Source organism: Lycium barbarum, chromosome 4 (assembly GCF_019175385.1).
Source record: "Lycium barbarum isolate Lr01 chromosome 4, ASM1917538v2, whole genome shotgun sequence".
In the NCBI taxonomy this organism is placed as follows: Eukaryota; Viridiplantae; Streptophyta; class Magnoliopsida; order Solanales; family Solanaceae; genus Lycium; species Lycium barbarum.
The window spans coordinates 47,910,969-47,938,531 of NC_083340.1; the positions used below are offsets into that span (position 1 = coordinate 47,910,969).

General features: G+C 36.5%; 1 pseudogene; it reads left to right on the forward strand.

The window, feature by feature from the left end:
* The first annotated feature begins 3,045 nt into the window (after positions 1-3,045).
* The window catches only part of LOC132637472 (myosin-15-like), a 47,687-nt pseudogene continuing 23,169 nt past the window's right edge, over positions 3,046-27,563 (forward strand).

Consider the following 27,563-nt stretch of genomic DNA (forward strand, 5'->3'; position numbering starts at 1 on the left):
CAAGGGGGAGTGTTATGAAATATTATGTATATTGTGGTAGATGTCCATAACTCCTAAGAAATTACTCCCACTACTTTTTCCATGATGTAGCTATTAAATCTCCCACCTCCTATCTTCATTATGTAAATATTAATTCCCACACCTCCATGATCTTCCCCCATAACCTTCATAGTTATTATGTTGTTTATTGCCACCTTTTGACTATCCTCTATGTAGTAGTATATATATAGAGATATAATAGATGATGTACTTACACTTGAAACACATTTGGATGAATAAGAAAGCTCTCCTCTCTTGTCTCTCTGTATCTATTGTTTTCATTCTTTAATATTGTTACTCTTTTAGCTTAATTTTACAACATAAAACTAATTATTTTAACTTTAAAAATAACAAATTCATGACAATATATATATATTAATTTATTATAATTAAGTAATAATTGCTTGTATACATAAATCTTATGTTGTCTTTGATATTCATCCTTTTCAACATTGATTGAATGGAGCCTCCCGAAGAGCAAGATCCAAGGATTTCTTCTTTTTGTTTGATCACCGATGCATGCACAAGTTTCTTATGCTTGCTCTTCAAATTTATTACTTCTTCTATTTCAATTTATGTGAACTCATTTGACTAGGCACAGAATTTAAGAAAGTAGAGAAGACTTTTAAACTTGAGTCAATTTGCAGGATTGCCCTTCGCTGGGGTGGTCTTTAATTTTTACCTCTCAAAATGGTAGTCTTTAAATTCTGCCTGTGCGGCTCAAATTCTGGCTTGTGATTTTTTTTAACTGAGCTGGGGTTCGAACCCACAACCTTGGGGTGTTAGGCGAGGGGTAAAATTTAAAGACCACCAATTTGAAGGGCAAAAATTAAAGACCACCCCAAATAAAGGGCAATCTGCGGAAAAAAAAGTCAAACTTTTGATATAAAATGAGTAACATATATTTTGTGTGGCTATAAATCATTGCATAAAGGTAAATTATTTTTAAATATAGAAAGAGATCATTCTTTTTTACACGGCCTAATAAGGAAATGGGTTCACATAAATTGAAATAGAGGGAGTAGTATTTTATTTTTTAAGTTTCTAGTGTGTTATTTTCAGTTTTCTTATGTGATTCTTTTTTATTTTTTAAAATTTAAATTATGAAAATCTTGACCAACATTTTATAGTTTTCATCATATTAACATGAGAAAAAGTTAAACTTATTGTACTTTCTGTATATTTTATAAATATTTAATTTTAAAAATATATCTAGAGCCGAGGGTCTATCGAAACAATCTCTGTACCTCCTAAAATAAGAGGGTAAAGTATGCGTACACTCTACCCACTCAAGATCTCACTTATTAGATTACACTGGATATGTTATTGTTGGTGTTGTATTTAAATTTTAAAATATGAAGTTTATCTAATTCAATTTAATTTCAAAATTTATTCATATAACTACCAGAAACAAAAAAAACAAAAAAAAAACGACATAAATTAAAAAGGAGAGAGCACTTTTTATTTTATACCAACAGAAACAACAAATTTGGAACAAAAAAAACAATATTTTGAATATAATTTGAAGGAAGCGCCATTGAACTACCGACAAGGCGCTCTCGTCAAACGTCACAGCTGGCTTAGCAGCAGAGCATCTTCGGGCCCAAACCCCTCAGCCCACCTCGGTCCACGAGCCAACTATGGCAGGCTCCGTAAATACGACCAATATTATGTCCCTTTTCTTTCCTTTGCCGCTATAGTTTTCAAAACTGTCCAAAATTTGAAACTTCACCTATCTATCTCTCTGAGTACCATTTTGTAGTTAGGTGCACAGTTTTGCTAAATTACAAATTAAAGACAAAAATGGGTAACGTCTATTCCTAGTTATTTGCCATCTCATCAGTTTCTTAACAAGTAAGGTATTTATTACACTTCTCTTCTTCGTTGATGTGCCACACACGTAATATTTTACTTCTAATATTTTTAGTTAGTCTAAATAATTGAATTTTGATAGATTGTTTTATTATAATTACAAATTATAAACTAGGAGACTAAAAGATGGTAAAACGAAAAAAGGAGACTCATTTTCTCACGAATTTCTAAATGGAGAGCCAAGAGGATTGGCAATGATCTACAAAATGTCGTTTTCCTTCGTAGCAACTAGTAAGTGTGCACTTTATGAATCAATTTTTGACTTTTTGTGATCCACACAAATCTAATGCAAAGACACGTACTGACTATTGGGGAAGTAGCATAAACTAATTAGATGTGAAAAAGTAGCCTCGTGAACAAAGCATTCCGTATCAGCAGAATCTGAAGAATTGTTGCACCCCAAAGATTGCGATGCAAATTTTATGATTCGTTTGTGTGAAAACGTTTAGGTAAAATAATTTTGAGATTTTAATGACCACATATTACGTTGATACACTATTATTCAATCAATTGAATTTTTTCTCTGACAAAATTAAATAAACAGAAAGTTAATATTATTGGTGAATACATTTTTTGAGATTTTAATGATCGCATATTACGTTGATACAGTATTATTCAATCAATTGAATTTTTTCTCTGACAAAATTAAATAAACAGGAAGGTAATATTATTGGTGAATATATTTTATTACATCAAAACATGTAGAAATCATGGGTAAGTAGAAAGATAATTATTTGTAAGAACATTAAATATAATTTTCTTGAGCGAATATAATTATAATACTATTATTAGTAAAGATAATCTAGTAGAAACACAACATATAAAGATAAGTTTGACGAAGGACTCTAGTCTAATATTATTGTGGATCGATATGCTCTTTCCATCTCTATCATCGCTTAACTGAACTACTTAAACTCAATCGGGCCTTTTTTAAATTTAGAAGCTAAAATATCCAATGTATCTTTTTAAACTTACTAGTAGTATTTTAGAGTCAAAATAAAAATGTCTCTAATTCCGACAAGTGTTGTAGTGGACGAAATTGAAACTCGTCTATCCCAATTAGGTTGCTATTTCACTATTAACAAGATCCCAAGTACTAATAAATCCACATGCAATTCTATCCCAATTAAGGAAGTTTAAAAAGAAAACTACCTCAAAGTGTGAATAACGAGCTCTAAATTCCCCTTAGTAAATATTCTTAAGTAAAGCCCTGAGCAAAATAGAAGGCCAAAAGTTTGGACTCTCTGAAGGATGCTCCATTTTTGGTTTAGGGCGGGAACCTGAACAGAATTAATCTCTTCTTATTTCTCTCTCTCTCTTTCTAGGGTTTTAATGCAACTTCAAATTTCAAATCCAAAAAATCCCCAAATTTCCACACAAAACACGTGATATTTCACCTATAATCCAAGAAAATGACACTACGAAAGGGCTCTAATGTATGGGTTGAAGACAGAAATTCTGCTTGGGTAGCAGCTCAAGTCACTGATTTTATTGGTAAACAAGTCCAAGTTGTTACTCAACATGGCAACAAAGTGAGACAAACAACACTTCAATTTTGAATTTTTTTGGTCAAATGGGTTGAATAATTTGTTTTTTGTTAGGTATTGGCGTTACCGGAGAATCTGTATCCAAGGGATGAAGAAGCAGACCATGGAGGAGTTGATGACATGACCAAATTGACTTATTTGAATGAGCCTGGTGTTTTAGATAATCTTGAAAGAAGATATGCTCTTAATGAAATTTACGTGAGTTGTGAAATTTACGATTCTTGTTTTTTTTTCCCCCCCCCTTCATATACAATATCTTCATCTGTATAAATCAAGAAAAAGCTAATTTAAGTGTTTCAGTTTGACTGAGCACGGAGTTTTGAGAAACAAAGGGAGATTTTGAATCTTAAATTAAATAAGTGTGTATTCTTTAAATCTTGCGGTTTCGAACTTGCCATGTAGAATGTTGGAATTGAAAATTTTAATAAATATAGAAAGAGACTTTTTTGGGACAGACCAAAAAGGAAAAGGAAAGTAGGACACCTAAATTAGAGCGTTCATGTCTGCACGATGCCCCTTCTAGCATAACCTACCTGTTAAAGAAGGATGCTTTGGGCGTGGAGCAGGGGAACGGCGTGTAGCCTCCTTGTAGAGGCAAAAGTGGGTGGCTGCCACAGCTGATTGTATAGTGTTTGGTTTGTAGGAGGAAGGAAAACAGAATTCATCATTATTAAATTAAAGTTTCTCTATCTTATTTCTTGAAGTAGTGTGATTCTTAGTGATGTCTATGTTACAAAAAAAGTGAATAAAGCTTGCTAAAATTGTTCTTTATATGATCCGTCTAGAGTTTTAGGAATAAAGTTATTAAATTCCAGCATCAACCAGTGCCGATTCCGGTCCAATTTTTGGTTCTACTTTGGCTCTGGTAGATGAATGGTAAATCTACCTTGTTCTGATTGTCACTCTGTTATTCGACTCAAATGGATATTGAGACACTTTATGGAGTTTTAGTCACTGTAGCAATTGATATTTGCCCCTAGACCACTGCATTGTGTTTGCAATATTTGTTAAAAGTATATCTTTGAAAATATTTTTGTGAGGAAAGAACTGAAGCTATTTCTTGTGCACTGCTTCTAGAATGTCTTGATCATGGATTTTGACACATGTTGTGCTAACCCAAATTTTGAACCAAAAGCTACTGGCTTGTAGTTATGGGCATTAAAGCTGTAGCTTTAGTTAAGAATTGTTGTTCTCCTTGCGTTAATGTGGGTAGTGTGGACAGAGAGAAATAGGAGAGCTTTTGATGTAGTAGAGTCAAGTTTCTCTCAATTGAGCAGTAGCTCTGCTTTCTTATTTACTTTTGGTGTAAACAGAAAGTTCCTAGTTGTGTAGAGGATTGGGTGGAGTTTGTAGAGGTATCATAACTTTGTAGATTCTTGATCTTGTGGTATACCCTTTGTATACGGCCGTTTTGGCAATGTTTATGAATGAAAATACTTTTACTTGATAAAAAAAAGAATCGTTGTTCTCCTGACGGGGTTTCACTAGGTACAGTTTTTGTCATATGCTCTAACACCGTCATCCTACATGAGTGCATTGCGATGATAATTGATTCCCCCCTTTTTCCTTTAATAGACATACACGGGAAGCATCTTAATAGCTGTCAATCCATTCACTAAACTTCCACATCTGTACAATGTGCACATGATGGAGCAATATAAAGGAGCTCCGTTCGGTGAGCTTAGCCCTCATGTGTTTGCTGTGGCTGATGCATCGTACAGGTTTGTTGACTAGTGATTTGGGGATCTGGTGAGGATTGCCTAAAGTGAATCAATTTGTGATTTATTTTTGCTCGAATTATCTTTGTTAGGGCTATGATGTCTGAGAACCGAAGCCAATCTATATTGGTTAGTGGCGAAAGTGGAGCAGGGAAAACAGAGACCACAAAGTTGATAATGCAATACCTTACCTATGTTGGTGGTCGTGCTGCTGATGATGACAGAACAGTTGAACAACAAGTTCTCGAGGTAAGTTGCTGGCTGCTGCTTAATGGTTTTAGAGGCAAAACATCATGTGGTGATTCTGCCTGCAACTTAATGAATTTCGATTACTAGGGTTTAGACTGTAATTCGGTGTCAACATAGAAAGAGCGTCTCCCCATGAAAGGCAAAACGTCATGACGTTTCTCTTATCCCACCACTGTCTGAATGTCACTGTTTTGGTTTCAACTAATGCAACAGTTCTTCTTACCTACCATTGTGACATCAATCTTGCTCTCAATCTGATCGTCGCATTATCTCTCATCAATATCTCAATCTGATTTCTCTCTTGCAGAAGTTTTCTGTTGTGAAACATCGCTAATTGTTCGGTTTTGTCTTCCAGTTAAACAAATTGTTGCTTATACAAAGATGATTGAAGATATAAAAATTGAAAATCAAGCAAAACTATTTTCTCCTCAATTTCTACACCCCGCAATTACTAATGCAAAGTTGCAAGCAGTAATAGTTACGTCTCTTTGGGAGCGGAACCATAATACATGGGTCAAGGATATGATATTCACCTAAAAAATTATTCAGATATTCAAGCTTCCAGATCAAACCGCGTGGATTGAAATAGATAGACAATTGTCTAGTCTATTTTGGAATTTCTTGATCCCAATCTCTCAATCTATTTCATCCTTGCAAGGCCTATCTCAGTCTGGACTGAAGTTGGCATGGTCCGTATCGAGCAAGATCATCTAGACATTATCAGTTATTTGGGTCAGGTAAAAACCTCTGAAGGACGAGTTTAATTCTCTTCATGCCAATTATTGATGATGTGACTGATAAGGAGAAACAGATAGAAATATCCTCTATGGTTCTTGCTCTCATCAGACCGAGATTGGATCATAACTCAGTTTGAGATGAAATTCTCAACAGCCCATCTGTTGTTACTTTGGAGGATGTTTTTGTCCAGACTTCTATGCATCTCAACTGCAAGGTGACATCTCCAGAAACTTATGGGATGGCTGTTCAATCTAACTGTTTGCAGAATGCACCTTGGAAAGAAAAAGAAAAGAGGTCAAAACATTTCATATATGGTGTTGAGGGATGTCATACGAGAGAGACCTGTTAGTCGTTCATGGTAAATCTGCACGCAACAGTGAATGTTCCCGTCAGGAAGTTAATGTGGCTGAGACTGAGAGGGATGGCATCCTTCCTTTTCAAGATGTAAAGCTCCATCCGATATGCATATGACGCACTAAAGCTGACGCACTAAAGCTCACTGAACAAATTGTAGTCTCCTTACTGTCATTCTCATGTCATTGAAACAATTAATTTCTAGCCTAGTGTTCTGTCATCATCAAAATCAAGATGTAATGTCAATTAGGTTATGATTGCTAACTCAATTCTTATTGCTAGGAGATCATCCTCATGGTTCTTTATTTTTATGTGTTTTCCTTTACTGTAGTGAGATTCTTCTTTTTTTCGTTTTTTGTTAGTGAGATTTCTTTAATTGATGATTTGAATTTGTTTTATTTTTTGCTGTTCAAAAAGTTTATGTTACTAATTTTTAGTCATTTTTCATTTTTGGTCTAGTCTAACCCGTTGCTGGAGGCCTTTGGCAATGCACGTACTATTAGGAATGACAATTCAAGGTGTGTTTTCGACTGCTAATGTTGGCATTGCTGACATGTATCATTTGGTGAAATCAGTGATGTTCATTATTTTAGCAGTGAAGGTGGTTTTGTCGTCTTTTTTAAGAGCATTGTTTTTTTTTTTATGGAATCTCTGTTTGTCTTGTCCTTCACCTGCTTACGGTGAAACTGGTTATTTCTAGTTTGTTGGAATTTTTAAACTCGTACTTATTCAATAAAGTGATAGCTGAACACGGGGCAATCGTTTTTGAGGTCTATTCAATTATGATTAATGCCTCTAATCCTTGTTTCTTGCAGTCGTTTTGGCAAGTTTGTGGAGATCCAATTTGATGCTAGTGGTAGAATATCTGGTGCCGCAATTAGGACTTATCTTCTGGAGAGATCTCGTGTTGTTCAGATAACAGATCCGGAGAGGAATTATCACTGCTTTTACCAATTATGTGCATCTGGAATGGTATTTTCTTCCCTCCATGCGCTTGGTTATGACGTTCAATTCATGAAATTCTTCATGTCCTAAGTGAAATGTATGTTATGATATTTTTTTCCTCGCGAGTGTATTAACTTTTATGTGGTGACATTAATGTGTGATTAAATTGTTCTAAGTGGCCAATGTATGCGATTTGACCGTCAGAGTAAAAGTTTAAGGTTGTTTCCTATTTATGTTTGCTTCTTCAGGATACGGAGAAATACAAGCTGGGGCATCCTAGTGACTTTCACTACTTGAACCAGAGCAAAACCTATGAGCTAGATGGAGTTAGCAATGCTGAGGAGTATTCCAAGACAAGGAGGGCTATGGATATCGTTGGAATTAGTCAGGAGGAACAGGTTCTGCAACTGTAGTTTGTTATCCTAATCAATATTTCTGTTTCTAGTAGCAGTGGTATTCTACTTCACTAATTACTACATTGCATTGTTCTTTTAATAACAGGAAGCAATATTCCGTACCTTGGCAGCCATTCTACATCTAGGAAACATAGAATTCTTTCCGGGCAAAGAACACGACTCATCAGTTATAAAAGATGAAAAGTCTAGGTCTCATCTACAGATGGCTGCTAAGCTTTTTAAGTAAGTGATTCTTTTCCTTCTCCAGGCAACACATTTAAGCTTTTTGTTTCTCTGATTTGCTGATATTATTGCTGGTTGATGAATGATTATCATGTCCTTTATCATCCTTTTGCTAGGCTTTTTCCCTTGATATATAATTTTTTTGGGATTGAATTTCGGTATCTACTTGGAAATGTTTCGTTTCTCTCCCCGCCCGCCCAAACCAAAAAAAAAAAAACAATAACATATCCAGTGTAATCCCATAAGTGGGGTTTGGGGAGGGTAGGATGTACGCAGGTCACCCCTACCTTTGTGGTATAGAGAGACTATTTCCGATATACCCTCGGCTCAAAAGATAGAGAATATTACTGTGTCTGCTCTCTTAAGCTTTTCGGGCTCTCGGCCAACAACGCTTTCTTTCGCTTAGAATAATGTTCATTACTCAATTTTGGTTTATACAGTTTGTATTGGTGAAATGGTTACCGTACACTTGACTCTCTGTTATATGTAGATGGCAGTTCGTTATAATTAATGTGTCATCCTTAAAAGTTATTGGAATAGTTCTTGAAGGAAATATACTTACAATAACAACAACAACAACAACAACAACCCAGTGAAATCCCACAACGTGGGGTCTGGGGAGAGTAGATTGTACGCAGACCTTACTCCTACCAAGGTAGGACGGCTGTTTCTGAAAGACCCTCGGCTCAATAGAAAGCATAAAGAAAGCAAAAAAGAGGTCAGAATGAAATATACTTAGTTGATAAAAAAAAATGGTTATTGCAATAGTTCTTCATTTTTCTTGCTTTTCATGTCCTGTCTTGGAATTATTTGTGATTTTGAGACATCGAGAAAATTATATTCAGGAAAGGATAGCACTGTTCATGACGTCATATAGGATAGGACTAATTCACGGGTTGTTATTATAACTTTTGTATGATAAAGAATTGAAAAATATAGCCTAGGGGACGTGTAGGTTGAAGCTCAAAACTCTCCAAAAGAAGGGAGGTAAGTGGAGTCCTGTCAAACTAGGACTGGTCTCGCTTGTTCACATGCTTGGATTTAATGGTTCTGGTGTCGCCTTGAGGTATTGCTGACTTTTGTGTATCTTTGCCTTCTTTACATTTCTTGTCGTGCAAGGCTCTTCAGTATCGTTGTTATTTTAAACCAAAAATTCAAGCTCTGTCGTATTGCTTTATAAGGGTGGTATTTACTTAACGTCTGACAGTCCAACTGATCCCCAATTACTCTTTTTTTAAAAAGGTGTGACGTACAGTTGTTGGTGACCTCTCTCTGTACAAGATCAATTCAAACTCACGAAGGAATCATCATTAAGGCTCTTGATTGTGGTGCTGCTGTTGCAGGACGTGATACTTTAGCAAAGACTGTTTATGCCCAATTATTTGATTGGTTGGTAACTTAGAAATCCTTTACGGCATCCAATAGTCAATGTTTAACTTACATAAGTTGATTATATATGAGTATGTCGTCGTTTGTTTGTTTCAGGTTAGTTGAAAAGATTAATAGATCTGTTGGTCAAGATCTTGATTCCCAGATACAAATTGGAGTTTTAGATATATATGGATTTGAATGCTTTAAGCAGAACAGGTTAGTTACATGTTATCTTTTGAAAAATAATGTAGTATATGGAAATAACAGATTGCTACATTTATTGAAAGGTATAAATAAAGGTAGGTTATTGGAAGTCCTTCTAGAATCAGATTTGTAAATATACATCCAGAAGCTGTGGATCAATTTTTTGGCTCAAGCTTCAATTTTCCATTGCATCCCCTTTAGTGCAATTGTAATGCATTGAGCCTTCTGTAGTTGTGCAACGTCAACTTAAATTACTCATTAGGTAAAAGAAAAAAAACTCAAGATTGCAGGCATATACTCCTACTGATTCTTCACAGCTGTTAAAAGATCATGCCCATATTTTTGGTGAAAGCATGTAATGAAATATATGAAAGGCAATTCATAGTTGCGCTTGGGCGATGTTTAGCACCTAAAAGTAATGATCTATTAGACGTGACCTCTCACAAGGCTTTATTTGAATGCTATTCATGCTTTACTGAAAGCTTAACTGAAACTTGATTAGTATATGAGCTTGCTGACAATGATTGAAATTGTTAGACAAATAATGTTGTAGAATTGCATAACCGTGGGCTATGAAAAATCATTTAATTATCTATTTTTTCATAAGCAGTTTTCAGCGTAGAATGTAGATTGGAGATGAAAGGTTGAGAAGTTATTGGATGTTCGTAAACAGGAAAGTGTTAAGTGTTGGAGTTATTGTGGAAATATCTAATCATTATAGCCTCTGAGAATTGTCTTCCCATTAGGTCCACAATATAGTGGCTTGTTTGCTAAATTGGTTCTTTCCACGAGCTATGAGTTTGAAACCAATATTAGCCTATCATGTGCAGTTAATATGTGCTTAAAGTAGGGGTATTTTTCCTCAAAACTCAGATGGGTTGTCTTTACCTTCAGTTTATACTCTACGGACCAAGTGTTAGAGTGAACCCCCAAAATAAGGAGAGAAAAACAGTTTTCTGATGGCTTATTAGCTTGAAAGATTGTCATGTCAAATCAATGTCTTTTTTTTGTGTGGGGGGGGGGGGGGGGGGGGGGCTAAATGGAGTTACAAATTATAGAAACTGGGAAGCTTGAAAATAAGGAAATCCCAAAAGAAAAAACTGTCACGACCCGTTTTCTAAACAAGTCATGACTGGCACTTGGTGCCTTGACTTGACTGAGCGAGCCAGCTTGACTGTTCTAACCTATACTTCCATAACACATAACCCATGTGCATCTAAATAAATAACTTGACTCTCAAAACTCTAATGCAAACAATCCTTAAAATAATCCACATGAATCTCGAAATCCATAAATACTGAAACGTACTAAAAATGATCCCAAGTACCGTTATCAACCATAACCCAACTAAAACACGTCTATGAAGCCTCTACTGGAGTACTAAAGGAAATGCACAGGACATAGGGTTCCTGGCTCCCAAAACATATGCTAAATAAAGGAATAAATGAATAAACATATACGAGTCCCCACCGAAAGCAAGAAGTGGAGCTACCAAAAGCACGGAGAGCAATGATCTCTAGCCTGTAGTCTGTTTGTCCACAAAATTGGCACCTACGTTGTACTGCAGACCAACGTAGGTTCCCAAAAGATAACGTCAGTACAATCCACCGTACTCAGTGAGTCTCAACATTTTTTTTTGAGAAGGTAACATGTATGTATTAAACACAGAACAGTACATGGGTTGTACTGAAACCATATTTACAAGTGAGCAGAAGAGAGCAAAACCAGTCTACAGTTCTAACAGGAACCTAATGAGTCTAGGATAGATATAGTATCCTCTGGGTAGATCTGGTTACACCAAAAAGAAAAAAGCTTAATACAGTTAAGCTTGATCTCCTGCATTGTGTTGCTGCTGTTCTCAAAGCATCTAGAGTTCCTTTCTTTCCAAATTGCCCACCAAATGCAAGCAGGGACCATCTTCCATCTGTTTATGTCATTTGCTCCAGCTCCAGCTGCCTCCCAACTAAAGAGAGCTTCAGTAATCTTTCTAGGCATTGTCCAGGCTATGCCTCTGAGATTAATGAAGATCTTCCATAGCTGATCAGTTATCCTGCAGTGCAAAAATAAGTGACCAATTGTCTCTACTTCTTTTTCACAGAGAAAACATCTTGAGCACATAGTCCAGTTCCTCTTCTTTAAATTTTCATGTGTGAGCACAGCTTCCTTTGCCAGTAACCATGAGAAGCATGCAACCTTGCATGGTATCTTGGTCTTCCAAATATGCTTCCAGGGCCAGTTGGTGACTTGAGGTGTTGGTTGGTTTATCATTTTATAGGCTGCATTAACACTGAATTTTCCACTACTATGTCCTTGCCATCTCAATGTGTCATCCCTGTTTTGAGTTCCTGTGAAATCAACCAGTTGTTTGTAGAACTCAACCATTCTACTTATCTCCTAATCATTCAGGTCTCTTCTGAGTATCAATTCCCAACCTTGAGGTGACCACATTTCAGCTATAGATCTCTGTTGGTGATGAGCTAAAGCATATATGTCAGAGAATAGATCCTTCAAAGCTCCATTCCCCAGCCAATTATCATTCCAGAAGGATGTCCTGTTACCATTTAGCACTCTGATTGAAACTTGACTCTTTAGAGCGGGCCATAGTACCCTTATAGACCTCCAAAGACTAACTCCATAAGTTGAGTTCACTGGTTTAGTCATCCAGTTGTCTTGTACTTCATATTTGGCTTTGATTACCTTGCTCCATAAGCATTGAGGGTCTTGAGAGTACCTCCATAACCATTTCAACTTGAGGGCTTTGCTGTGATTCTTCAAATTTCTAATTCCCAATTCACCTTGAGCCTTGCTGAGAATTACCTCTTCCCACTTGACCAAGTGATAGGCTTTTTTTTCTTTTTTACCTTGCCACAGGAAGTTCCTTCTTATGCTGTCCAATCTTTCAATGACCCCCACCGGAATGGGAAAAAGGGACATCATATAGGTTGGTAGAGAGTCTAATACAGAGTTAATCAGAGTGAGCCTTCCTCCCATTGACAAATATTGACACTTCCATCTTGAGAGTTTCTTTTCACATTTCTCCAGGACATTGTTCCATATGCCAGTAGATTTTGACTTGGCCCCCAGTGGCATGCCAAGATAAGTAGTAGGAAGAGTCCCCACTTCTCCCCTCAAGATCAGTGCTAAATCCTCCATGTTTGTTACTTCATTAATTGGGAAGAGATGACTCTTTCTGCAATTAATATGCAGCCCAGAAATGCCTTCAAAAAGGACCAGTATAATTCTCAAAATTCTCAGTTGTTCCACTTCTGCATCACAAAAAATTAAGGTGTCATCAGCATATTGAAGATGCGTAATCTCCTGAATGTTGTGTCCATTCATAGCTACCTCAAAGCCTTTAATCCACCCATTAAGTTTGGCTGTTTTGACCATGTTGTTTAAACCTTCCATGGCTATTATGAAAAGAAAAGGTGACAAGGGATCACCCCGCCTGAGACCTCTCTGAGCAGAGAAGAATCCTTCTGGAGAACCATTGATGATGACTGAGAATCTGACAGTCGATATGCAAAATTTTATCCATTTAACCCATTGTACTCCAAATCCCATTTGTTGTAACATGCTTAGTAAGAAGTTCCAATTCACATGGTCAAATGCTTTCTCAATATCTAGCTTGCAGAGGATGCCAGGCTTCTTCTGTTTCTGTCTTGAGTCTACTGCTTCATTGGCTATTAGTATGGCATCCATTATTTGCCTTCCTTTTATGAATGCCATTTGTTGAGAATCTACCAGTTTTTCCATCACCTTTTTCAGCCTCTCAGTCAAGACTTTTGCAATAATCTTGTAAATGCTGCCTATTAGGCTTATAGGTCTGAAGTCCCTCAGCTCCTTTGCACCATTCTTCTTAGGGATCAAGGCAATGTAGGTTGCATTGAAACTCCTTTCAAATAGGCCATGGGAATGGAAGTTGTGAAACACCCCCATGATGTCTTGTTTAAGTACCTCCCAACATTTGATAAAGAATCCCATTGTAAAGCCATCAGGTCCTGGTGCCTTGTCCGTAGCACACATTTTCAAACACCCTAAAACTTCTTGTTCATCGAATCTGCTTTGTAGCAAATTCTTATCTTGCTCAGTTATTGTTGGACAATTCCCAAAATTGCTTGCAGGTCTCCATTCTTCAGTCTCTGTGTAGAGTGTTTTGTAGAAATCTACTATCTCATTCTTGATTCTCTGTGGTTCTGTGATTAATTCTTCCTGGATCATTAAGTGATCAATGTTGTTGCACCTTTTGTGAGCATTGGCAGTCTTGTGAAAGAACTTTGTATTCTTGTCTCTTTCTTTGAGCCAGATGGCCCTGGACCTTTGTCTCCGGGCCACTTCTTCATTCTTTAGAAGATCTTCATACTTCAGCAATAGTGATGCCTTCTCCACCATTTCCCCTTCAGTTAGAATTCTTACTTCTAGCACTCTGTCCAGTACTGCCAATTGATTGAGCAGGTCTGATTTTTGTACTTTCAGGTTGCCTTGGCTGCTTTTGCTCCACTCTCTTAGTTTACCTTTCAAAGCCTTCAATTTACAAGCTAGAACATAATCAGGTTTCCCTTCGAAGTCAAATGTTGTCCACCAACTCTTGATTCTATCAACAAAGCCATCAGTATTCAACCACCAATTGTCAAATTTGAAATATGACTTTGGTTGGTCCCAATCTCCACATTGCAGAACAATAGGGACATGATCAGATGTCACTCTCTGAAGGAGAGATTGTTTAATATTGCTAAAACTGTCATCCCACTCTTCAGAGATTAGGATTCTGTCAATTCTTGAAGCACTAGTGTGATTGTCCCCTCTGTACCAAGTATAAGGACCTCCTTCTAGCTGAAGATCAATAAGACTCATATCCTCTATGAAGTCTGAGAATTCCACCATAGCTATGGCCTTCTCCTACAATTTCTTTTCTCTGTCGGGAATCTAACAATATTGAAGTCCCCACAAATTGCCCATGGGCCTTCCATCAGACCCCTGACAGCACTTATTTCCCACCAAACCTCTTCTCTTTCAATGTCACAATTTGGAGCATACACCTCTGTAATATGGCATTCAAAGTTCTGTAACTGGCCTTCAAATCTGCTAGTCAAAGTATATGACCCAATCTGAAAAATCTCCCCTTTCCATACCCTTCTATCCCATATCATCATGATTCCACCTCTAGTTCCACTGGCTTTTAGACATGCATAACTTGCCCATCTTCCTCCCCAAATATAATTAACATCATCTTCTACATCCCCCTCAAGCTTTGTTTCCTGCAAACATATAATGTCTGCACCCCAATCAAGAATAGAATTCTTCACCAACCTCCTCTTATCCATGTTATTTAATCCCCTCACATTCCATGTGACTAATTTGAGCTTCATTGATCAATTAAAGTTAAAGCCCTTCCCCTGCTCCTATTTCCATCACTTTTGAATTTAACATCAAAAGAGACCAGTCCCTTCAGTTCTTGTGTCCCCTTGAACCTGCTCTTCTTAATATTAATCTCTGATTCCATCTTCTTTGCTTGTCTACTACTATCAATCTGCAAGAGAAGTTCCATGGCTTCTTCTTTGTGCCCCTGAAAGTCAACTCCAAACAATTTGTTTAGCTTGAGTAAGTATCGGCGGATCCAAATAGGCGTATCTATTTCTTTGTCTGAGCATCCATCTTGTTGATGAACCAAAATTGGTTCGGCATCCTCAACTTCCCAGATTTCCCCACAATTCCCCAATTCTGCAGTATCGCAAGTAAGCTTTGGTTCCTCCATTCTCCTCACTAAAGTCCGAATAAGATTTTGAATAAAAGCTGAGAAAGAAGTCATAATTTATCATAAAGTATTGCAACACAATGAAGCAAAAAACAGAAAAGAAAAAAACCACTAAAACTCAATTCTTTTGTTCACGTTGAGCAACTGCCTGCAACAAAATCGATATTTAAGTTGTGAAATGTCCAGTAATGAAGGAACATCTTCTAAGTTCAAGAAAATAAATGGAATGCATTAATAAAATGTAACCACAACATAAATGTGCAAGAGAATTAATACCAAGGAACTGCTGGGGTGGAACTCATTTAATAACTTTGATAATGTTGACCAATTTGCAACCAACAGAACATAATAGACGTAGGCTCAGTTTATTAGTCCTTTCTTTTTGTTTTCTTTTAGTTGTTCTAGTCGACTGAACTTTTCTTATGCCTGTGATGGCACTTAGTAACCCTTTATACGGTTACTCTTAGCCCTTTATACGGCTACCGAATCTTTTGCATCATTATGAAAATATTAGCAACTGTTTATACGGCTGCTCGTAACCGTTTATACGGTTACCATTCATGTTGCACCTCATTGTATAAGAAAATTAATAACCCTTTGTACGGTTACTCGGAGCCCTTTATACGGCCACCAATTCTTGTATGCATCATTATGGAAGCATTAGCAACCCTTTATACGGCTGCTTGGAACCCTTTATGCGGTTACCATTTCATTAAACTTTACATTAAAGTTTCAAGTCATCTACTTTGTCATAGACATGGCATAAGCACAAAATGTTTACATGATTCAGAAATATAAAGAGACTTTAATAAATGAGGAAGAACTTCTCTGTATAAGATATGGAAGAGAAGAATTTTACTTATGGAGGCTCACACTTATAGCATATTAGAGGAATGAGGGGATTTTTGTTTTCTAGGTCATGATTCAAGGGCATTAGACACTGTTTTGGGCTGGACAAAGTTAGCACAAAGCCTTTATACACAAAATAGGTAGGTACAACCAGTATCTTCATCAGACGGATAAGCACGAGGAAGTAAACAGAGAGCACGAGATAGATTCATTCAACGATAAATTATGTGAGTTCACTCGTTCCACTTAACTCGCATTAACATGTAGAAACATTTAATCGAACACCTTATGGGAAAGTTTAAACTCACCTCAGGATTCTTCCTTTCTAGCAAGATTAACTTCTACCTTGTCAACAACAATCGACAATTCAATCTACATAATAATCGGGGTTCAAAACCTTACCCATATCTCAATTAGTAATAACAATTCTAAAGAGAACTCGTGGGTTACCTTGAAAGTACACTGATGGTGATCTTTGATTCTAAGTCTATGGAACTGCTGATGTTTTATATCCGTGGGACAGTGGCAACGTCCGTCAAAACCCCAAAAATAAGTATTGCACAGTTAATTCTCTTAATGCTCCACTACGTCGCTGAAACTAAAGGCACTAGGGCATATTATTCTTTTCTATTTGTTGCTGCTGTAGAGTTTGAAAGGGTCTGCACATATCCTTTTGGCTTTTAATTAATCTATTCTTTTCCACATGCTTTCATAAATGGTGGAAGGTCAAATATGCCCTTAGTGTTTCCATCATTACTCAAAATGCTGGACATATACAGAAAGGCTCACTTGTGAGACTTAATTAATTCTCACTTAGTCCCTTCCTATCACGTGACCCCTTTGTAGGTAAAGAAATAATATTAATTATATCCTTGGAATATCACTTTCTAGAAAAATAATTAAGTAATACCTAGTTTGGCCCTTCACTTTATATCATGAGCAGTTTGACATATTTTTAGTACTTTGTTTAGACGGTGTGGGTCTTATACCTCTCGAGCACATTACTAATGTTAAACTTGCTGCCACTGAAATTTTAAACCTAAAACCTTACGGGACTTTACAAAAACATTATGCTCGGTGTGGCACAAAGTGATTTTAAGCAATTATGGTTTTCGACACAATAGGAAGATGTGAGATCTGAGATCATAAAAAACATGTTTTGTTTAGGCTCATGGAATCCATTTTCCAGGTTTTACCCCTCTTTTCATCTCTCAATTCTCAATTAGACAAAAGACCGCTAGTTTCTTCTTGCAAGTCACGTGGATTTGGAATTTTCTTGTAAACTTGTTCGTGGCTTTTCAACTTTTCTTTTAGGGCTTTGTTCATTTGCGTGGAATTGTGTTCTCTTGGAATTTCCATTTCTTTTGGACTTTGAATGGCGCTGAGGTGAAAAATCACACAACTACTAGCCGCCTTTGTAATTACTATGGGCCTTTTGTGCTATCAGGAGACTTAGGATTGGCACTGAACATTCAATCCTTCTTTATTTAGAAGTTATGTTACTCGGACTCTTCACTTTCGGTGCCGCACCCGTGTCGACACGACATGGGTGTGGGTGTGGGATCCGTACCCGATCTGGTCAACCGATTTTGGATACTTTGACCAAAATCCACGTAGAAATTCTGGACAGATTCAATGATTTCTTTAATTAAAACTAAAGCAAGGTGAAATTGAAGAAAATGGAATACCTTGTATATAAAAATTTCTATGACACTTTGTTTCCTTTTATCTCCTTCGGGGATTCTCCTCTTGATCAATATTTTTTCCTCAAGTTTTCCACATAATATTCCATAATTTAGGTTTTATAACTGTACAACAACAACAACATACCTAGTGAAATCCCACAATGTGGGGTTTGGGGAGGGTAAAGTGTATGCAGACCTTATCCCTATCTCGGAAGATAAGGAGGCTGTTTCCGAAAGACCCTCGACTCAGGTTTTATAGCACTATTTTTAGATATTTGAATTTTTTTAGCTGAATCCCCGCACCTGTATCAATAACTGGATCCGTATCCCCGAATCTTAAAATTTAGATCATGAAGGATCCGACATCTAGATCCGCACCCGTATCAGACACCCGCACCCGAATCCGAGTAACTTAGCTCGGAAGACCTCGGCTCTGTTGAATATTGGTGCTCCTTTTGTTGGGGGGAGGGGGTGGAGATAAGTGCTTGAGGGCCCGTTTGGCTTAGCTTAAAAAAAGCAGCTTATAAGCTGAAAACCTTATAAGCTGGCCAGCCAAACACTCAAAAAAACTGAAAACAGCTTATAAGCCGTTTTCAGCAACTTATATGCTAAGACAAACGGGCTCTGAGTTTTTATTGAACATTGGGGAAATTCCATTTGAAGCATCGCCTTGCAGAAGATGGCTCTATCACCGGGAGCTGGCAATAGTTAGTTTGGTGTTTTAAGAAGCTAGTTTTCTTCCGGCTGGAGAGAGTTTATGAAAACCAGGCTGACTTCAACTAGATTTTTTAAACTAGGGAATTGTGAATAGCTTCCCAGATTTTCGATTTTCTTCCGTTGTATAAAAATCAACCTAGCAGCAAGTAATTGACAATCTTGTGCATTATCTATTGAATGTGACCACTGCTATAATAAATAAATAAATTAACAATAGGGCTGGGAATTATTTGGCCATTGCTTTTGAGTGTGAGACATGCTGGACATGAATCACTTGATACAGTTGAAAAAGACCATCCCATCCCTACGGTTTTGCTGCATCATTTACGAGAATGTAAGGAGCCACAGTTCCATCTATCCTTTTTACAAAAGGTTTCTGGCTGGAGCAATGTGGATAATCCAGGGGATCGTACTGGTTCTATCTTCACTTCATTAGGTTTTAGTTGTTGAACATATGAGATTAGTTAGTAGTGTTATAGCGGTAGGAATGACAATGTTTTCCAGACATGTGCTTCATTTGCCTTGGTATTGTGTGCTTGGGCACATATTTAGGACATTCTAAAATCAAATTACTTTTTGGTGCACCATGTGTGAATGAGTCATTTCTGATCTCCTGCGTGGTGCAAGGCCTTAGCTCTTTTAGTGATTCAATTCTTACTAGTCTCGAAGGAAGTTTGAAATTCTATGCTTTCAATTATGCAATTTTGATCATTTAGCTTCAATAGATCATTTTCTACCTTCTCATTAATAGAGCCTTCTTTCTTACTGAAGAAGATTGTTTGGGCAATGCTCCACAGCAGTTGTTCCAATTTCAGACACTGTTTTCGGTGTTGTAAGATTTGTTTTGATAAAAAAAGTTATTTGATTAAGAATGGGAAAATCTCCCGTATATAAGCCGCGTGAGAAGACGTAGAAAATCTGCAACATAATATGATTCTCTACAAACGACACTCAATCACCCAATCTTCGCTGTTGTAAGATTACCAAGCAGCTAAACCAATTTTGTTTTTTTAACACCGTCATCAAATATCATATGAACACTTTGTGCACTTCCTGACCCTGGTTTGCTGTATGAACGTTGAAACCATTGAATCCGGTCAAGTGTCAAGTTGACTTCATAAACTTGGACTTGGTGATGATATTCAGTTATCCTGCGGATATGCTGCTGCAAGTTTCTATTCCGTCATCTTGCCAACTCACTTAGCAATCATATTCCAAGTCCTTTGTTGTTATCAAATGCATCTCGTGGGCAATTCATGTTTGTGTTTAGCTCGATGTTTTGGTTAGTTAATATCTTTTTCTTGGGATATCTGGGATGCTTCTCTTAGCTTCATTTTCAAGAAGGATCTTGATATCCAAACATTGCGATAACTGGAAATTGGTACGTGAGCATTCCAATAACTGATTTCTGCACTATGCATTGTACAGCTTTGAGCAATTCTGCATCAATTTTGCAAATGAAAAGCTTCAGCAACATTTTAATGAGGTAAGTTGTACTGCTCTAGGATAAGTTACCCTTTCAAGAAAGAACTAGAGATCTTATGAATCTTAGTACAAGCTTGCTATAATACCCTTTTGATTTCAGTGTTTCTTCTTTCACCCTTTACTTATTTATTTCTATCCTGTTAAATTTCTAGCATGTATTCAAGATGGAGCAAGAAGAATATCAGAAAGAAGAAATCAATTGGAGTTACATTGAATTTATAGACAACCAAGATGTTTTGGATCTAATTGAAAAGGTTCCACACTTCTCCTCATGATCTGTTTTACAAAAAGTTTCTTGCATGTAATTTCTTACTTATACAATAGACTCTGCTATCAATTAGGTGATGCGACAAATGAAACACAGTATGCAACTCTATCAGAATATGTTGGTATACCAGTAGATGATTTAATTTGTCATGTGGTTCAGATCTTCAAATTGATTTGCGTAAGCTTAAGGAGCAACGTTACTGAGAGGGCAAAAAGAATTTCTGTATAAAGTTGTCAGCTGATATAGTATGTTAAATGTTTTATACCACATATTTCATGTAAGAAAGCTTGCAAACTTGGATATGCTAAATTTCTTTGGTTTTGTTACGAATTTGTGCTTACTTGATTATCATGGTGTATATTTGTTTTGTCATTCACTGAAAATTTTGAGCTAAATAAAAGATTTTGTTGAGGAGGATACAGTCATGATACTATGTGTTAGTATCTCCTATAATATGTCATTTGCCATTTGGCCTGGTGCTTAGTTTGGATGGTGCACTTTAGACTATTTATTAATTGGGATTTTAGCTTGGCAGAACCACTGGTGTTTATTAACCTGAAAGTTCACTAAGATCATTTTCAGATGTATAGGCATAATTTACTTCTGAAAATGTGTCTTTTGCTAACAGATATATGAGCATAATTTACTTCTAAAAATGAGTCTTCTACCTCTGCCGCAACTTTTTTTAATTTATGTTCAATTCCGGGGACCACATATAAAGGTACCGCATGCTTTTGTTGTTGGACAGAGTTGTCAGTTCTTAACTATTAGTGAATCCAGATGCAGCAAGGTTGTTTCTGGAAATGTAAATTGATTCACTGTTAGAAGCTTTTATGGTTTATTATGTTTTGGTTTTTCTTCTATCCCGTGTTATTAAAAGCCATCACTCCATCACTTAAAGTGATGAAAGGATGCAAAGCGAGGGGTTATTGCTCCATGGTGAAAACATGCGCCATGCGCTTAGAGAAGTGTGCGCTTCAAATAATGATTTTCTAAGTGATCTCAGCGTGAAGCGATTGGTTCATCGAGTCTCAAGTTTGAGAAGTTGGATCATTAATGACATAATTTACGTTGATATGCCGAAATTATTTTTGAATTGCAATTTGATTATTATATTACTAAATTCACATGCGTTTGGTAGATACTAATTTTTTGTAAATTGTGCGCTTCACTACACATTGGGCTCCAAGTCCCATGGACCTAGTCGTGTTTTTCCCATTTCACTTTAAAAACTGCTTCTATTTCTACTTTGAAGCTGGACTCTTTTGACTTACTCAATGTCAAATGTGTTTTGCAGAAGCCTATTGGGATAATTGCTCTTCTGGATGAAGCTTGGTATAAAATATGCCCATGTGGTTTGTTAAATTTATTCCCTTTTAGAAATTTTGGGTGTAACATCTCCTTATCTTGATGTATTCACCATTGCAGCATGTTCCCGAAGTCTACGCATCAAACTTTCTCAAATAAGTTGTTCCAGAATTTTCGGGGGCATCCACGATTAGAGAAGGCAAAATTTTATGAAACAGATTTTACCATGTCCCATTATGCTGGCAAGGTATGTCAAACTAAGAGACATTTGAAAGCTCAGTTTATGTTCATGGAGAATGATTGCTATTGTTACTCATGTTTTAGTGCTTATTTTGAAGGTGACATACAAGACAGAAACATTCTTAGATAAAAATCGTGATTATGTTGTGGTGGAACACCGTAATTTGTTATCTTCTTCGGAGTGTCCTTTTATTGCTGGCCTCTTTCCTTCCCTTGGAGAAGAATCTTCTAGGTCATCATACAAGTTCTCTTCAGTAGCCTCACGGTTTAAGGTATGAAGCTTATTCTAATGTGGAGTTGTTTACTTCCACTGCAATTGACATCCCAAGCTAAGAGTTTACAAGTTTTCTTGTCATCGTTTGGTGGAACTAACACGAATCAATTGCTTGCATATATGTAGGCGTTGGACATGTTGTTAGCCTAAATATGTCATAAATTTTCCCCAACATGGTTGATAAACTCTGGTGTTAAGTATCACTCTTTATTTAAAATTAAGAGTAAAATGATAGTGATAGGTGGATGGAGTTTCTATAAATTTCTGGCAAGTCAAATCTTTCAGGGAAGTAGATTTTAAAGCCTTTGGGATTAAGGAGAGCTGAAACAAATTAAGCATGTGTTGCTAAAGTAGTAATATGGACATCGTGTTGATTCCTAGTAAATTGGTAGAGTGCCTATGTAAGTGTATGTGTGTGGGCCGTGGGCCATACATCTTGTATATGCTGTATTGTAGTATACATATAGAAAGTGGTATTTGTTATATAGGAAAGCACATGCATTTACTTGTAGTGTATCATTGACATACCCTGCTTTGTATAAAAAATGTTGGGGTTTAAACTTTCATTTTCACAATCCTTTTGACATTGGCCTTGCGGTGTGCCTTTTTTTTTTTTTTTTTTTTTTAAATTTCTGGTGCAGTGATATAGATAATATATTTGTTAGATTATGTTGTCCCTCACATCTTCTTCTCTGTAGCAACAACTCCAAGCTCTCATGGAGACGCTCAGCTCAACAGAACCACACTATATTCGTTGTGTGAAGCCAAATTCAATGAATCGGCCTCAAAAATTTGAGAACCTCAGCATCTTGCACCAACTGCGTTGTGGGGTGAGTTGATATAGAATTTGTTTATTGCCATATGCCAAATGTTCTGGCTCTTCACTCATTTTACTGATAAGATTTGTTTTTTTTTATTTTTCCATGGAGTTGCTTTATGCTATTTAATCTTGGTTTCTTGCATATGGTATTATAGTGGAATGTTTCATGCCTGCTTCTATATAACTTCGCATGCTTAATTTTCTTTCATTGTTCTTCAATATAACTTCGCATGCTTAATTTTCTTTCATTTTTCTTCAAGATTTGCCTATTATTCTCTGATTCTATTTTGGAATGATGTTGGATAGGTGGGCTGTTTTTCCTGTCAGTTACTTGCCTGTTTTCTTTTTAGTAGGGTCTCTTGTTTTAATATTTTTCTTGCCCTTTTTTCCTGTTTGGTTATGTTTTCTCATTTGACTCATTTCAATTCTTGAACTGCTCATTAGTAGTGCAATTTGATTTTGTTTTCTCTTCCATTGCTTTCCTTTGTTTGGCACTTTAAATTAATCTCCTCAGCTTCTTTACGTTCTGTGTTTCAAAGTATGAAGCTAAGTTCTTTCAAAGAAGAAGCTTCAATGAACGTATGTATGTTTGTTATGCTTCTAATTACACATTCATTCACTTTGACTTGAGTGTATATGACATTGATTTCTTAAGTCGGTTTTGCTTCTTCCATTGGGTCACAGTGTGATCTGTGGAACTTTTGGGGAACTGATTTTTATATATACTTTTTTCTGCAGCCTTCATGCTGCAAAGTCCTTTTCTTAACCATTTGAAAATGAAAAGGCTGTGCATGTGCATTTTCTTGAATGGAATGTTCTAATTTATCAGTAATATGATACATTGCAGGGTGTTCTTGAGGCCGTGCGCATAAGTTTGGCGGGTTATCCCACGCGCAGAACTTACCATGAATTTATAGATCGATTTGGGCTAATTGTTTTAGACATGTTGGATGGCAGGTGGGTTTGCTTTAGTCCTTACTATTATAGCTCTGTTGGTGAAATTATTTGACCCCCTCTTTTGTATTTTATTTTCTGTTTTCTTGCACTGGATTTGTAATGGATGTCGGAAACATCAAATATGGCCAACAAACATCTCCATGCATATTAATTCATTGGTTAGTTTAGCAGAGCTACCAACTTAATGTTTTTTTGCTAGTTGGTTTTGTGACAATGTTAAAATTCAGATTAAAATGGCAGTTGTTCATCCAAACTGTGGTTTGCGTTGGCCGGCTTACGTAAGAAGGAACTATTGTGCTGCTTGGTTTTTTTTACTTGGCATGCTTATCAAAGTTATTGCAGTTAACCTGATAGAGGGATATGGTATCCAGTTCAATCTCCAATGAGCTTAAATTTCAGATTCAAATTGGGGCTTATTTATCAAACATAGGATTTCTGATGTCTGAGAAGGATATCCTTTTGCAGCTTGCCCTTTTTGCTAGGCATAGTTATCATACACATTGCAGTTAAATTGGCAAAGGGACGTGACTCAGGGTCAATTATTTTGAATATTGGAGGAAATAATTAACTAGATGACGGGAAAAAGGGAAAACCAGTAAAAACGAACTTAATAAATGTAAGTGCAAAGTATTTTTTCATCTAGAAGTTGAACACCATCATGCATAGATCAATGTATAATTTAGGATAGGAAGTTTCAGGGGTGCAATCATTTGAAAAGACCGGAAAGTGCTAAGTATCAAAATTCTGTTACGTTGCTAATTTAAAAGCAGTACAGTAAACATTAAATGCGTCAGTGAAAACTTAATAACCAAACAATGATTTCCCACAAAATGCAACCAATCATCTATGCACCTTAGAATTTCAGGTGTGCTCCTAAATCGGGCAAAAAATAATAATTGGAGTCTGGTTTTCTGTTTGGCAATCTTCTAACTTTGTCTTGGCACCCACTTTAATCTTTGTCACTTACCATCTGAAGTTGAATAAGAGCAAATTTACTGGCTTAAGTGGGCATGGTTATGGCCTGCCTTAAATCGTCAAGATTGAAGCATGTAATAGTTGGTGTTTTGGCAATTCAATTATTCTGCTTGGATTCTTTTGAAGACTGGTATAAGGCATGAAAGTAAATTTGATAAATAATAACTTGGGCAACATAGGGTTTTTAAGAATAAAGTTGGATGATGAGATTAATCTTACCAACATCTGTTGGTGCAGCATATGGCTACTTAAAACTTTGTTCAGTTGTTGTATGTTCATATATGATCAATATATGACTGATTCTGCAATCTGCAGTATATCAATATCTAGAAATTTCCCTTTGGTAATGAGATATGGCTTGTCTTTCGGGTTTATATAGTGAAGTACCCTTTTTTCCATGTTAATTCCTTTCTGGCAGATGTTGATATTTCATTGTTGTGAATACGCTGGACTACATTGTTTTTTTTTAAGTAAAACAAAAGTTAAAGATGCAGGAGAATGTCAGCTGAGTGTTTTAGTAACAATATCCTTCATTGTAAACATCAATGTTGTTTTTGGTCCCTTCCTGCACTTTATATTGATTTTGTATCTTATTAAACTTTGTTTGATCTTTTTTTTTTTCCTGTGTCCAGTAATGATGAAAAAACTATCACAGAGAAAATACTGCAGAAACTTAAGCTTGGGAATTATCAGGTTTCTGTAATAATCTTTTGCACAAACTTCTCAAAGTTTGATGCTCTGGCAGTTGCAAATTTAAGTTTAATTTCCGGCTGCTAATTTTCACGCGCCTTGTAATCTTCTGCTGTGAGTTTCTTGAAGTAATGTCGTGTTTTTCATTTCTGCAGTTGGGAAAGACGAAAGTATTTCTTAGGGCTGGCCAGATTGGTATTTTAGACTCACGACGTGCTGAGATTTTGGACTCTTCTGCAAAGCAAATACAAAGTCGGCTACGGACATTTCTTGCACGCAGGGACTTCATCTCAAACCGAATGGCTGCAGTTCATCTACAGTCTTGCTGCAGAGGTCCGTCTTCTCACTATAATGTCTTACTGCAAAATTATACTTTGTCCAGAATAGTGCATAGCTGTCTGATTTCCCCAAAAATAAATCCACGTGCCTATTACTATTGCAATAGTTTGCTTTGCTTATGTGCTTTTTCCACAAATCTGTAGATCAGAAGGGAATGATGTTATTCTCTACCTGTTCCTAGTTTTAAACTTACCATTTTTGATTGAAAGAGATAACATCTCTTTATACGAAGATCTTATGTAATATACTATTAGTTTCTAGTCTAGTCTAGTAGAAATACGTTGTGGTTTTGGTTGTCCCCTTATTCACAACTTTTAGGTTCTTGTTTTTTTCCCTTTTTCGGGGAACAAAACTTTGTTTAGAAGTAATCTTTGATGTATTTTTGTTTTTATAGGACGGATCTTGACATTCATCTAGTTTGATTTGTACCTTAGGCTTTGCGACCTCTTAGGATTCTCCTAACTTTTCTGGTTTAACTCTTTTTCATTAATGGGACCAATAAATAAAGAACTGCGACATTTTGCTTGATGCTAGTATATCTGAAATTCTAGAAGCAGAAAATTCAAATATTCTGTTTTGTTTCTCGCAGAAATTTAATTAGGCTGCAAGACCTTTTCTTGCTCTCTTGATTCCTACATTTGTTGTACGGACTTGAATAATATGCAAATGTAATTGCAATCGGCAAACAAGAGTCAACTTCCTAGGTGATTTAATTATGCTGTAGAGGTTCTTTCTCTCAGTACAATATCTCTCAGGCAGATTTCTAGGATCAACATATCTTCCATCTCCCAATATTCTACAGTTTGTTAAGTTGGAAACTGATGGTGTCGTTATGATCATACTGTAAACCGAAGCCACATGCAGCCAAAGGGCTGAGTCATTTTCTAGTCAACCTGATTTGTTTTCCCACTTTCCCTTTAAAGTGAATTCAGTCGTATTGCAGCTTGAGTATGGGAATCATTTTCTAGTCACAACCTGATTTTGTTTCCCCACTCCTTATTCGTTATCCTGTTTATGAGAACATATGCAACAAGTAGTGTAATAACATACTTCCTCCTGGATAAAGATGAAGTGTGATGTGCTCTGATATTTTAAATTGAAGCAGCTTTATTGAATAAATAATAGATTGTCATGTTTTTCTCTTCGGATCGTGATTTCTTGTAATCGTGTGGTTGAATATATAACTCTTTCTGGTAATTGGCTCTGAGAAAACAATACATCCTACTTGTCATATCTGAAAAGATGAAGTCTCCACTCTGGTTTTAAGAGTGTGTGTTCTGACTTGTGTTTATTTTTATTTGCTTATTGGTAGTTTTATGTGTTTTAATGCTAATGGCAGTGGCTTTTCCTGCATCTTTATTGGTTTGAGCACTAAATGAGGCTTGAAAACATTACCGACTTTTGTAGGTTATCTTGCTCGTAATATATATGCTGCACTGCTGGAAGCATCGGCTGCCATCATAATTCAAAAATAATGTGAGACAGTGGATCGTGAGGAATGCTTATGTGAAACTTTATGCTTCTTC